Source organism: Suricata suricatta, chromosome 6, assembly GCF_006229205.1.
Source record: "Suricata suricatta isolate VVHF042 chromosome 6, meerkat_22Aug2017_6uvM2_HiC, whole genome shotgun sequence".
In the NCBI taxonomy this organism is placed as follows: Eukaryota; Metazoa; Chordata; class Mammalia; order Carnivora; family Herpestidae; genus Suricata; species Suricata suricatta.
This window is the reverse complement of record NC_043705.1, coordinates 76,307,326-76,320,329: the sequence shown is the minus strand read 5'-3', so window position 1 is coordinate 76,320,329 and position 13,004 is coordinate 76,307,326.

Sequence of the window (13,004 nt, the reverse complement as noted above, 5' to 3'; positions counted from 1 at the left end):
CTTCTGTCATACAGCACAGTTACTCATAAACAAAAGTCTTTTTCACAACCTTTTGCTCTCTCCTACTGGCGATGTTCTATCCTTGAATCACTCTTGCACAGTCTTAATATTTTCATTTTATAACCTGCTTCTTGTTTTTATAATCTGTTTCTTTTTTTTTCTTTTCTTTTACTAGGGAGGCTTGACTATTATTGGCCCTTTGTACTTCCATACAAATTTTAGAAGCAGTTTATTAATTTAAGAAGAAACTTGTTTGAGCAACCATGAATCTATATTTAGGCAGTGCTGACACATTTATAGTATTTAAAATACATGAACATTAAACATCTCTTCAATTGCATGTCTTCATGTAAGAGTTACTCTGCATGATAACTTTTATGAATGCTAAGTTGTCATTTATAAAGGCTTTATAAGTTTATAGTTCTTTCCAATGGAATTTAAAAAGAAACATAGTCTCTAAATTTTGGAATACATTAATACTTTATGCCATTTGGACAGGTAGATTTTTTTCTCTAAAATATAACTATGTACAGATGTGTTATTTATGATATATAACACAAAATACATTAATATATATTAGGTATAAGAAGAAGGCATATATCCATAGATAAATTATATAATGTAATTTATAATTCTCTAATATAAAACACATACTATAGAATTATACATAATATAAATATCAAGGATATATACATAACCCATAATTACTTATATTACTCAAGTCAGCAATATACCTCTTTATTTTTAACTCATTTTCTTTCCAAACTTTGATAATATTGTTTCAAACTATCTCATCAATATTCTTTGTTGTTATTTCATTGTGTTTCTAATACCCTTGTGTGTCATAAAGCTATATCATTTGAAGGGGAAATATTAATACTTTTGAGCTTCATCAAAGATCATACTATCTTTTATAAAAAAATTGTTTTGTTGTTTAATTCTACATTGAATTCTTTTAAAGAACACGATTGCCACTCTGATTTATTATTTTGTTTGTGGTAATCCTATATCTCTGGCCAGCCTATTTTTAGCTGGTTTATAGCTAGACTGTTAGTTTCTTGGGAAGTAGAACCAGGCTTTATATGTCTTTGCACCCCTGAGCAGTCTACACTATTCTGGACATGAGAGGAGCCCTGTAGGATTTCGATCTATTAATTCTGACATAACTTCATTTATGAATTGTTAATATGAACTGTTGTAGTTGAAAAATCTGAGGACATTCTGCTTTAGAGATTAGTTCACTATCATAATACCATTTAACCTCTCTTAACTACTCTCTCTCTAGCTGAAAAAGAAGAAAAGTTATGTTTACTCATCAGGAAAACTGTTAGAAATGCCCTGAGAATAAGGCTTTTAGAGGAACACTTGGTAACATTACTATGTCTTCCATAAAAATGAACACAGGAGCTACTGGTTTTTCATAAAATAAATTCTCAGGGCCTAGACACTACTTATTCACCATAGAGATCACAGTTTAAACTTCCGCTGAGATGATATGAAAGCTTACTATGATTCAAGGCTGGCCAGGAACCAGAGAACTGAATTAATTGGTTAAGCCTGCTCAAGGTGACAGGCTGCCGGCTGGCAGACAAAACAGTTAGAAACCAAGCTGAAAACGCTACATCGAATTTTACTTAGGATGTAAGAAGAGATCCAGAAGACTGGTCTGTTTACTGGCAAGGTAACACGTGTCCCCGTGCTGTCTCCCAGATCATCTGGGAGGAGGCCTGCTCTTGGAGGAAGAAGGCAGCTCGTCTCTGGGGGTCTTTTCCTATTACAAAACTATGTCTGTGACATAATGTAATGACTGAAACACAGAATGGCATATTTTTTGTCACAAATGTAACCACTTATTTAACTAATATAAAAGAAAGTAAGCAAATTTTTAGCAGTCTAAATTATAACTCAGGGCTTTGTTTCTAATTCAATCTCTTAATAGAGAATTCATTATGTTCAGAGGATTATTTTTTCAAGGCTCTGTGCACACATCTCAATATAGGAGTGCACACAGCAATCACACATCTCATATATTCTGTGTGCGAGGGTTTCTGTGAAGGGTGTGCAACACATCACGATGTTGCAGATAGAGAATGAAGAAAAGGCACAAATGTGAGATGGCTTCACAAAGGCCGTCTAAACTCTTACAGGATAATCCCTGAATATAACACGTCGCCGTGCAGACAGTGGTAATCTTTCCATTTAACTTTCTGTTTTCTTTTATGCTTTGATTAGTAATCCATGTCATCATTCGTTTATTTTTGGAGTTGTGTGGCCTCTAGTGGTGTATGGAAAAAATATACAGTGAAAATATTTCAAGACTTTATACTGCTAGCTCCTGAGACTGAGAACTTTAAAAGATGCTGAGTATTATTTTAACCTAAAACAATTATATATGCAGGATTTTGACTTAATACAACACTCTTATTTAACAGTTTTAGATTTTGGTCCCACGTGTTTTAAAGCTGCTATTTCTAGACATATATTTATAGGAAAATAATATGGAAATAATTATTCTAATTTTTTCTTCATGATTTTTCTTACCTTTTCCCCAGAGGTCAAGATCAATATTTGCACATTATAAGATGTTTTTTTCCAAAATTATAAGCAATTATTTTCAAAGGAGTATAATCAAATTGCTAAAATTTGCTTAGGAATGTTATAGGCATTTTATTTTTAACCCAAAATTGATTTTTAACTAATTTAAAATGTATATTTTCAAGATAACCTGGTTTTCCCCCAAATTTCATAAGTATTTACAAACCACAACACTAGATCAGTTGGGATTAGTAAGTTTATAGATATCAAAACAAATGTCACTTTGCTTGTTTAATATGAAAAATTCCATCTTTATACAGAGTCACTGTATATTGAAATGTCCTAAATGAAAGCATAATTATACTTAAGTAAATTGTGAATATACTTACGTGTTCTTCAAGAAATATTGGGCTAGCTAGTACGTATCTTCAAAGCATACTATTATTTCAATGGCATTCTACATTTTAATCAGCTGGATCTCTTTCATTTTCTGACAAAAAAAATCATACCGATTCAAAAGGAGACCCCAACAAACAAGAAAAATGTATAACTTGCCACAATAAGCAATTTGGCACTGGTGTCTTCCGACATATGGTACTATATGCAGAACAGGGTTCGCCTTTGGGATTGCCAAAATCTTTTCTGAGACGTTCTTTGTTTCTATCTTAAAACCTTACAGATCTAAAGTCTAAAAAAACAAAACAAAAAACCACACTGAAAACACATAGTAATATACTCTACAGTTAAGTATTTTCAAATGTATTACCAGTATTAGCCTGCTGCTGGAGTTATTCACTAGACTACAGATTTTAAAGACATTTCCCAATTCATCATGTTTACTACACAATTCCCCTCAGATTATAATGAAGGAGTTTACAACTAGAGATTAGAAGATAAAGACACTGCTGTATTTAGTGAGGAACACAGAGTGATAAGAAAATACAAACTAGGTGTCTACTGATGCCCTTTGCAAGAGAAGATTATTCTGCAGCTTTATCACACTTAACACTTTATAAGATAGCTGAAGAAAATGAAGCATAGGAATATGTGAGCTATGTCCTGGCAGTTATTGGAAATGGGTTTTTGATTTAGTTGCCAACTGAGAATTCAAAAACAAAATAAAAACCTTTCATGGCCATCAGACAAGAGGACTTTCTAAATAAGAATAATGAATATTGTCTACATAAATGATTCCCATGTTAACTCATCTAATATCTTTCAGAGCCAGAATAGCACTATTTTAATAGAATTCTGATGGTGAATGTCTAACATTGAAAAGTCATTTGTATACACATAGAAAACCATATTATATAAAACTGCGAGAAACACCATTCCCATAATGAAATTGAAAAGGCAAAAGTGAAAGAGAAAAAATTTTGCTCTGTGAAAGAGCAAAATTCTTCACAGTTGCCAACCCCCCTTAATGCTGATATCACTAAGGTGTTTAGTGATGAGTAAAAGTCAGCTATGTTTGGCTGGAGTAAGTTTCTGGGTTTAAGTGGTAAGAAGGATGTGCTTTGAGGAAAGGTTTATGTTTGGGATACACTTTGAAGTCAATAGAATCACATGTCATGTTTAAGTTTCTATTTATTTATTCTTGTCAATCAGTATTTATTGACCATGTTACTGTTTTTTTTTAGTGTCTTATTATGGATCTTTTAAAATATGATTAAAAATTACACAAATTACTATCATGAATTTCCACATATGCAATATCCATCTTCAATCATGTTATGCTTTGTATTCTTTATTTATTAGGATCAAGATGCAAAAAGCTTGGTTAAATACAAATAATATGAGAACAGCATCAGAAATTTCTAAGCCTTTTTAGGAGAATGTTCACCAGTCACATTCCTCTTACCCAGCCAAGTAAAACTAGATAAAACACTTCAATACCAATCATTAGATTTATTCATTTGGGTGTGTTAAAACTGAAAGGCAGGTTATTGATTTAATAAAAATTAGATACTAGGAACTGTGGTCCTGATTTAAGTGCTACTGTATACCTTTTTTAAACCTTTTTTCACAGTTAAAAAATGTATAAAACATAACATATTATATGTGTATGTATATATTATGTATATATGCATACACGTGCATATGTGCTTTAATAAGCTGATATTTATACACATATAAATACCAAGATATGTGTGTTTCTTTACATAGATACAAATATCATCTTCTATAGCAGTTGGTACATTTTTAAAAATAAAATCTCTGAACATCAGATAATTTTCATTTAGGTTTCAAACACAGTAGCTCAGTTTTCAACATTCCTCAAAGCCCTCACCACCCCACATAGACTTTTAGGGAAAAAAAATAATAGACTGCAGTGTTAAGAGGTTCACGTTTAAGGTGAGATAAATGCTAGTATAGTAAATAGTCTAGGCCAATATCTCTTTAGAGAGATTTCTGTGTTTAGTAAATTCACACAAATTCAATTAAAATCAAAAGCGACTTAAAATGCTTACCAAGGTGGAGTTAATGTCTCTGACACATTAGAAGTATTTTCTCTTAATTACCATTTTATCTGAATGTTTTTGCACCATTTCAACATATGGACATCTTAAATAGGTCTCTCAATTTTCCTATGAAGAGCTCAGATATCATTCATGTGTTTTCTCCAAAGAATGTAGAAAAATATAAGGAAGAGCAGAGGACAGGGCCTTCATTACAAATGGCCAAGTCCACTACCTCTGCAGTGGGAGAAACTCAAAGATGTAGCTCAGTGTTTTTGATACTATGTCTATGTAGAGCCTTGAAGGTAATTTGCTTTTTTATTTTTTTCTAGACCTTTCTTCTTTGACAAAGTTCAGCTTGACTTTCTAAACAAGATTAATGTTTATGGTCGACACAGATTATTCTGATGTCAGTCAAGGCACTGCTCTTTCCTTGGTTACTAAAACAATATTGGTACTGGCAGGTATAAAACACGTTTTCCAACACAGGCAGACAGTGAGTTCAGTTTGGAATCTGAATCCAAATTAGGTCCCATATTAATTGCAAATGGTAAAAACCTTTGCTTTAGTTTTCTAATTAAGATTAATGATGGTGGTTTGAAGAGCTGATACCAAAACCCTGGCATTAACAGCAATCATTTTTCAACTATGGCAAACATACTTTTCACTTGAAGTACTCTCTAGCCCAAAATAAGAGTTGGCAAGAAGGTGGTGTGGAGAGGGGCAGAAGATCCGATAGCAGCATTTCTTAAGACTAAACCACAAATATACTGAGCATACAGAAATCTCAGGAAAACATCATTTCAGGCAGTACAGATCCTGTCAAAGCGTGTCTTCCAAAAAAAAAAAAGGAGCTTAGCTAATATGAAAAACAAAGGGCTCCATGTTCTTGAATGAGATTCTATTGAAAGTTATAAATAACTGGTAAAAATAAATGTTTCCAATTAAAGTGCTTCTGGATATCTGTTGATTGTGAGTGAGATGATTTACACAGAGTGCACAGCCAGAGCACAGACACACCATCTGGAATTACTAACCAAGAAACCCATAAACTCATCGATGTATTACATGACTTACTGTCAGGCCTCCATGGAGTAGGTATCGTCGGATTCTAAAGCTTCACATTTAGAGCACTTTAGAACTCGCTTAAGACAGAACATGTTTCATTCAAAAAAGCCTCCCTTTTTGGATTGTGTTGTGTGTGTGCTCTGAAAACAAATTCCTCAGAGGGAGATGAAAGAAAATCTGGGGAAATAGCTACCAGTAAGATTTTTCTCCCAGCTGCTTTGTCTGTTTTAGACAACCACAGAAATTATACAGTGGATTTTTGTTCCACAATCAATAATACACGTCATGTCTGAAAATATAGACCTCTTTGGAAGGATGACTGCTTAGTGCCCTTAGGATTTTGAGGTGGGTGTTTAACTTTTTTTTACAATTATGTGAACACAAGAGAGCTTTTGTGTGCCAAGACATACATGTACTTTAAGCAAACAAAAGTGGAAAATTTTAGCGCATTCCACATTAATAGAAACAGAATTGAATTTGCCTGAGTTCTGCTTATGAATGGCATTATTTATACAGCTGTGAATTGTATTGAAACACGACAATGTGGGGGAAAAAATCTACATTCATTGAATTATCCAGCTGACTTCTGTTTTTTTAATGCACACTCATCACAAAATCTAAAGCACCAATTTTTTAAAATGCCAAATGCTTTCAGAAAAAGTTTCAAAATTCTCTTTCGGTATAACTGCTTTTCAAATTGGGTTATAACCTATAGAAAGGAATTGTATACATGGATTTCTTTTATAATATATCTTTTATCTTTCTATTTTTAAGTGTGAAGACCTTCTTGTTTCTCTAGCCCTAAATGAAGAAGAATCCCATTCTCCAAATCGATAGTCTCTTCTGATATCGATTCGCTACAAAGAACCTATGTGGTCTTATCTGAAAACCATTCCCTATAGTATACAGAGATTCCTCCAGCCACTCCTCTTGAAATGGCCAGAGCAAGTGTCAGAATATTTTATTTTTCCTCTAAATTAGAAGCAGAGTTAAATTCTCGATAAATCTTGAGAACATCAAAATGGCGTAAGCAAAATGAAAGTCAATACTGAAACCATGTGCTCAAAATCAGAATCTCTATAATCATTGCCAACACCAACCTCAGTTTCACTGCTACGAAGGGCATACTAAAGGGCTTATTCACCCCTAGCAGTGGCAATTAAGAAATATAAACAGATATGCCATGCAACAGTTAAGAGCACACAAAAAAATAAGTAGGAGAGGGTACGTTTTTGGTGACTTGAGGTGACAGCAGTGAGCCTTGCTTTTGTATCACTGTCATATCCCATATATGCCAAACAATAAATATTCTTGAGTTTCTGAATAATACCAAACTTTCAATGCATAAGTTATTGACCTTTTGTATAGTTGGTTAATTGGCAGATCTGACAATTAACCTATTGATTTGTCTTCTTTATCAACTTTTTTTTTCCACCTAGTATAGGATCTTTCTTGATAGGCATTTGCCCTGAACAACCTTCCCCCCCTCCCCACAAAGAGAGCCAGGATTATCATTGTATTTTACTTCTTTATCTAAAATTTCCAAATTCCATACTTTGTGAACCAATCTAGTAAAAATTTTCTATCTCTGTTTTAACCAATTTACCAGCTTAAAACAAAATAAATTTATCATCTGTGTTTCCATGAGTCCAACATAGATCTTATCAAGATAAAATCAAGGTTTATATTCCTTTCTGTTGACTCTAGGTGAAAATATATTTCCTTTTCTTTTCCAGCTTCTAGATGCCACCCACATTCCTTGGCTGGTGGGCTTTGTTCTCCATCTTCAAAGCAAGAAAAATCACACATCTTGGATTCTTTCTTCCTGTGTCTCTTCCATTTCTCTGACCATAGCCAGGAAAGGGTCTCTGCTCTTAGAGCCTCATACATGTGAACAGATTGAGCCCACCAGATAATGCAGGATAATCTCCCACTCTCAAACACCTAATCTTAAATGACATCTACAAAGTCCCTTTGCTATGTTGGGTAACATAGTCACAGGTTCTGGAGATTAAGATGTGGACCTCTTTGGGAGTTGTCTTTCTGGCCTACCATACCACCTAGATAATTCTTCCTAATTTCATTCACTATGAGTTACCTATTTTATCCTCAGGGACTACAAAAAGTGGAGATCTGACATTGGTAGAACACCGGGAAGATATTTGGGTAAGATGTCTACTCCCATCATCTCAGCTATGTGCTTCCAATCAGAAGCTCAACCAGTATGGATACATAAGTGTTGTTCTTGTCCCTACAATTATCCAGACAAATGGGGACACAAAGTGATTGTCTTTAATATCAAGCTCCTCCTTTTCATGTCTGTTTTACCACTGTTTTGTCCTTATGTTTAATTCTTACATTCTGATGGTTTCCCAGAACTTTAGACCTGCCTATTTTCCCTAATCTCTAATTTCTCTTCTCCAAGGCACTGTTCCTCTCTCTGAGTGTTCTCAACCTTAATAATATGTGAATATTGCCTTTTAGGCAATATCTGGATATTCTTTCTCTTAATATAGCACATATGGTTACAACCTCTTGCTCTATTGTTTTCTCAGTGTCTGCAAAAGAAAAGCAATGTCACTCTCACATTAGGATAATTTGAAGAGAGTTTAAAAAGATATTATTTACATAATTTCACAACACTGCTAAAGACTGAGGGATAATGTCTGGCTAGTAGAAGCAGAAATGTTACAAGCCCTAGAAGACCCAAAGGAATAAAAGGGAATGTTCCCTGGAATACATAAGGTGAAAGTGAGAGGAGAAGGTCACTGTTGGAAGAGCAGGGAACTTCAATGAGAGATATAGCCAACCCAAAATGCTCCTGCAGAGAGGAAGTCAGAAGGATAAATACCCTTCCCATTATCTAAACCCTACTGAACACAAGCGTGTCCACATGGGTAGAACTGCTGGCTTTGAGAAAAGAGTGAATAAAATAGAGAGAAAACTGGGAGGGACAAATGGAAACTGTCTACCTATCCTCCTTCCCCACAAATTTGAATTATTACCCAATCTACTGTCACCCTAATATGAGTGCTCAGTATCCCAATCTGTTTTCCTGAACCCAACTCTATTTTTAATTATTTTAAATCAATTTTTAATTTATTTCTATTATTTCTAGTACCAATATAGATTATAGAGATATAATGGAAATTCATTAATAATAGTGTTAGAACAGGGGCATCTGGGTGGACCAGTCGGTTAAGAGCCAGACTTAGGCTCAGGTCATGATATCATAGTCCATTGATTTAAGCCCCACATTGGGCTCTGTGCTGACAGCTAGCTCAGATCCTGGAAGCTGCTTCAGATTCTGTGTCTCCCTCTCTCTCTGACCCTCCCCCGCTCACTCTCTGTGTCTGTCTCTCAAAATAAAATAAAGACACTTAAAAATTTTTTTTAAATAAAACAATAATGTTAGAACAAAAAATAACTCATGATTCCTGTTCAACCTTAAATGTAGTGACTGATATATCTTAAATACAAATCCCCTTGTCTGATGCTTCTATTAATAATGTGGGAGGCTAAAGACTAACAGTATTACAGCCTCTCAATCAGGAATAATCTATTGACAAATCTTATGTTTGTACATAAGATTTAAAGGTCATTTGTTTATTTACTTAGATATAATTGAGGAATCATAAGAACTCTTATACCATTTTGAATAAAGTTGATCTTCTCAGGGTGCCTGAGTGGCTTAGGCTTAAGAGTCCAACTTTAGTTCAGGTCACGATTTCACAGTTCTTGAGTTCAAGCCCTGCATCAGGTTCTCTGCTGTCAGCACAGAGCTTGCTTCAGGTTCTCTGTGCCCCCTTCCCCACCTCTCCCCTGCTGGTTCTCTCTCTCAAAAATAAATAAACTCTAAAAAAGGTGATTTTCTCATGTAAAAATGAAAGAAAAGCAAAATAATATAGAAAGGTAAGAGCAAGTAACTATAAAAAATACTCTTATCTTGCCATTTATATGTAAACATTTATCTTGAAAAGATTAAATTCTAGAAACATCAAGAAATGATTTTTATTACTGTGTTAAGTGTTATTCACCATAGCAGGAACTATGTTTCATTCATCTCTATACCCTAATTACCAAGCTGACCAGTGCCTGGCAGGGAGAAACTGTCTTATAAATATGGGGCTTTAATTATGCAACTTTTGTCTTGCTTATGTAACATGTACATATGTAGAAGCTACTTTTCCTATTAGTCATAGACATTGATTTATATATCTACTAATGCAGATGTGCTTCCACATTTGACCGTATTCATTAATCATATAGTTATCATAATCTCTGTTAACTAATCCATAAAATATACTGTCGTCTTATATTAAGTCAAGCTCTGTGGCCTGCTTCTCTTATTGGTCTTACCCCTCCCATTGCTTCCCAGTCCAACTTTTATAAGATCTGATTTGCACCTCCAAACATGACCCTTCTCTACTGGAAAAAAAAATGCTCCTTAATTAGGTTTTCCCACTGCCTCCTAAAATAAGAACAGATTCCTTCTAGAAATAGTCAGGATCCTCTGTTACGTGGTTTCAACTTATCTTTCCAGACTCATTCTCCCACTACCTTCTAATACAAAAGCACCATATTCTATAGGGCACATTTGTGAAAACTACAAAAAGACAGCATTCTAAGAACATTTAATCCTGCAGACACACATCTAGGTTAGAGCACACGATCACCTTTAGGAGAAGAGAAAGGCCTCTTCCTTTGGATACACATACCTTGCATACCATGGCTCATCTCACAGAACATGGTTGGACAAAGTTTGCACAAAGTGCAAAACCGTGCGTGCACTTTATATTTATGTCCCCACCCACTGTATGTTCCTGTTCTTCAGAGAACCCTCCATTATTCCCTAATTTGGTATATTAATTCACCTTCCTTTGGCCATTTATACATTTGGACCCTTTCTCAAAGTTTCTTAAACTTCTACCTCATTTAGTCAGACACTCAACATATATTTTGTGTGTGCCTATGTAGCAGCTCTTATGACTGGTATTGAGGATGCACAGAAAAGGCAGATTTACTATTCATGAGATCTCTTCTCATCCCCACAACTTAATATGATTATTCCTTTCCTCACTCCCCAACACACACAACACTTCATGGGTACTTTGGGAATTTGCATTTGCTGTTGTCTCTAGTAACATTTTGATTATGCTTATAATATAAGTATGCTTCTTTTCCTTTGCCATTAAATACAATGCCATAGACTTACAAACTGTGATATTTAGAACAGGGCTTAGCTCTATACCTTGAGGAAAAAAATTAAATTTAATTGAATTATTCATTACCTTCCCTGTAACTGCCACACTATGACTATAACTCAGCCCAAGTATAATACATCAGTAGGGCTGAGTACATTTACTGTTCCACTGCACCTTGAGTTACGTAAAGATTACATCTTTTTGCTAGAGCTCTCACCCAGCATTTAGTGGCATCTTTCAGGCATGTGGTACTTGCACAGTAGGAGACAGGATGATAGAATTATATAGCTCTTTTTTTCCCCTTTCTTATTTTTAGCAGCTCTTCACCTAATGATGAAGACTATTTCTTATATACACTTTAGCTTCTTTCTTCTGCTAAATTCCCCATCAACACATGACCCAGGTAGATAGAGCTGTCAACATCTTCAATTTCCCCTTTCTATTTATCTTGACAGATCCCTTGGTACAGTATTAATTTTATCCACTTTACCATGAAGGTGATTATTTAAACTCATTTTTATGCTATGCTTGTATATAGATGCGCCATTCATTCCCAGATATGATTGCCATGTGGAGATGGAAGTTATATCCATAATGAACATAAAATTGGCCTATTTACCGATACTTATTTAAGAGTATTTTTAAAATATTTTTCATAATCAAGGAAAATATTTAAGAATCCCAAATAAAAGCATTAAACTTTCCCAAGCCAACTGTAAAATTATTCTATCCTGCATAAGTGGCACAATAAGGAGAAAAAACCAGATTGGAATTCACTGAAGAGGAAATAAGAAATGAAGACACAGAGACAATAATTTTATCAGTTCTTTTGATAGGTTTTTCTGAAGAAAGGAGAATAATGAGTTAGTACTAGAGGCAATCTGAGATAAAGGACTTAACGAGAGCCCATAGAGTATGTTTTATGTTAATGAGGATTATTAATAATAATGCACAAAATTTTAAACTGAATCTGCAAGAAAGTAAATTGGGATAAAATTAAAAAAAAACAGTCTCTGTTCTTACCTTATCTGACTTATCAGGGGCATTTCATAATTTTGACCACTTCTTCATGCCTAAAACCTTTTCTTATTTTGCTATTTCTGATACTACATGTTCCTAGTTATTCCTTCTACTTCAATCCTTATGTCACTTTCATCTTCATTATTGATTATAATATAATGCTGTACCTGTAAACTCTAGTTACAGAACTACCTGTAAAAATTCAGACTATAAGTAATCTGGCAATTCTATAATCTAACAAGGTTTCAAGGGATGCTGATGCTGCAGGTCCATAGAACATAGCTTAAATAACAAGAACTTAATGTATCTTAATGTGCTAGTGTGTTTCAGAGCCTAAGTCTGGAATATTCATCTCTAGGTATTCTCACAGTCCAGTGGCTTTATATAACATATATTTGCAGTACAGTTATCTACTAGGAAAGCCTGACTCAACAAAGGCCAATTTGATATTTTTAAATGTTCAGTTTCAAACTCTTGGTTATAACTCCCAATACTGTTCCTCTCTTGGTCTTTCCCCATCTTAGTGGATGATACCATCATTCATCCATTGCTTACACCAAGTATCTATGGAACATCTTTTAGTTCAAACATTTTTCTTGCACAATCAGCTCATCAGTACTTGCTCAGTTCTACTGATACTCACTTCTATTCATCTCCACCTGTAATGCTACCTTCGTATTCCCAGTCACCACAATGGCACCCAAACTTCTGTAAGAGC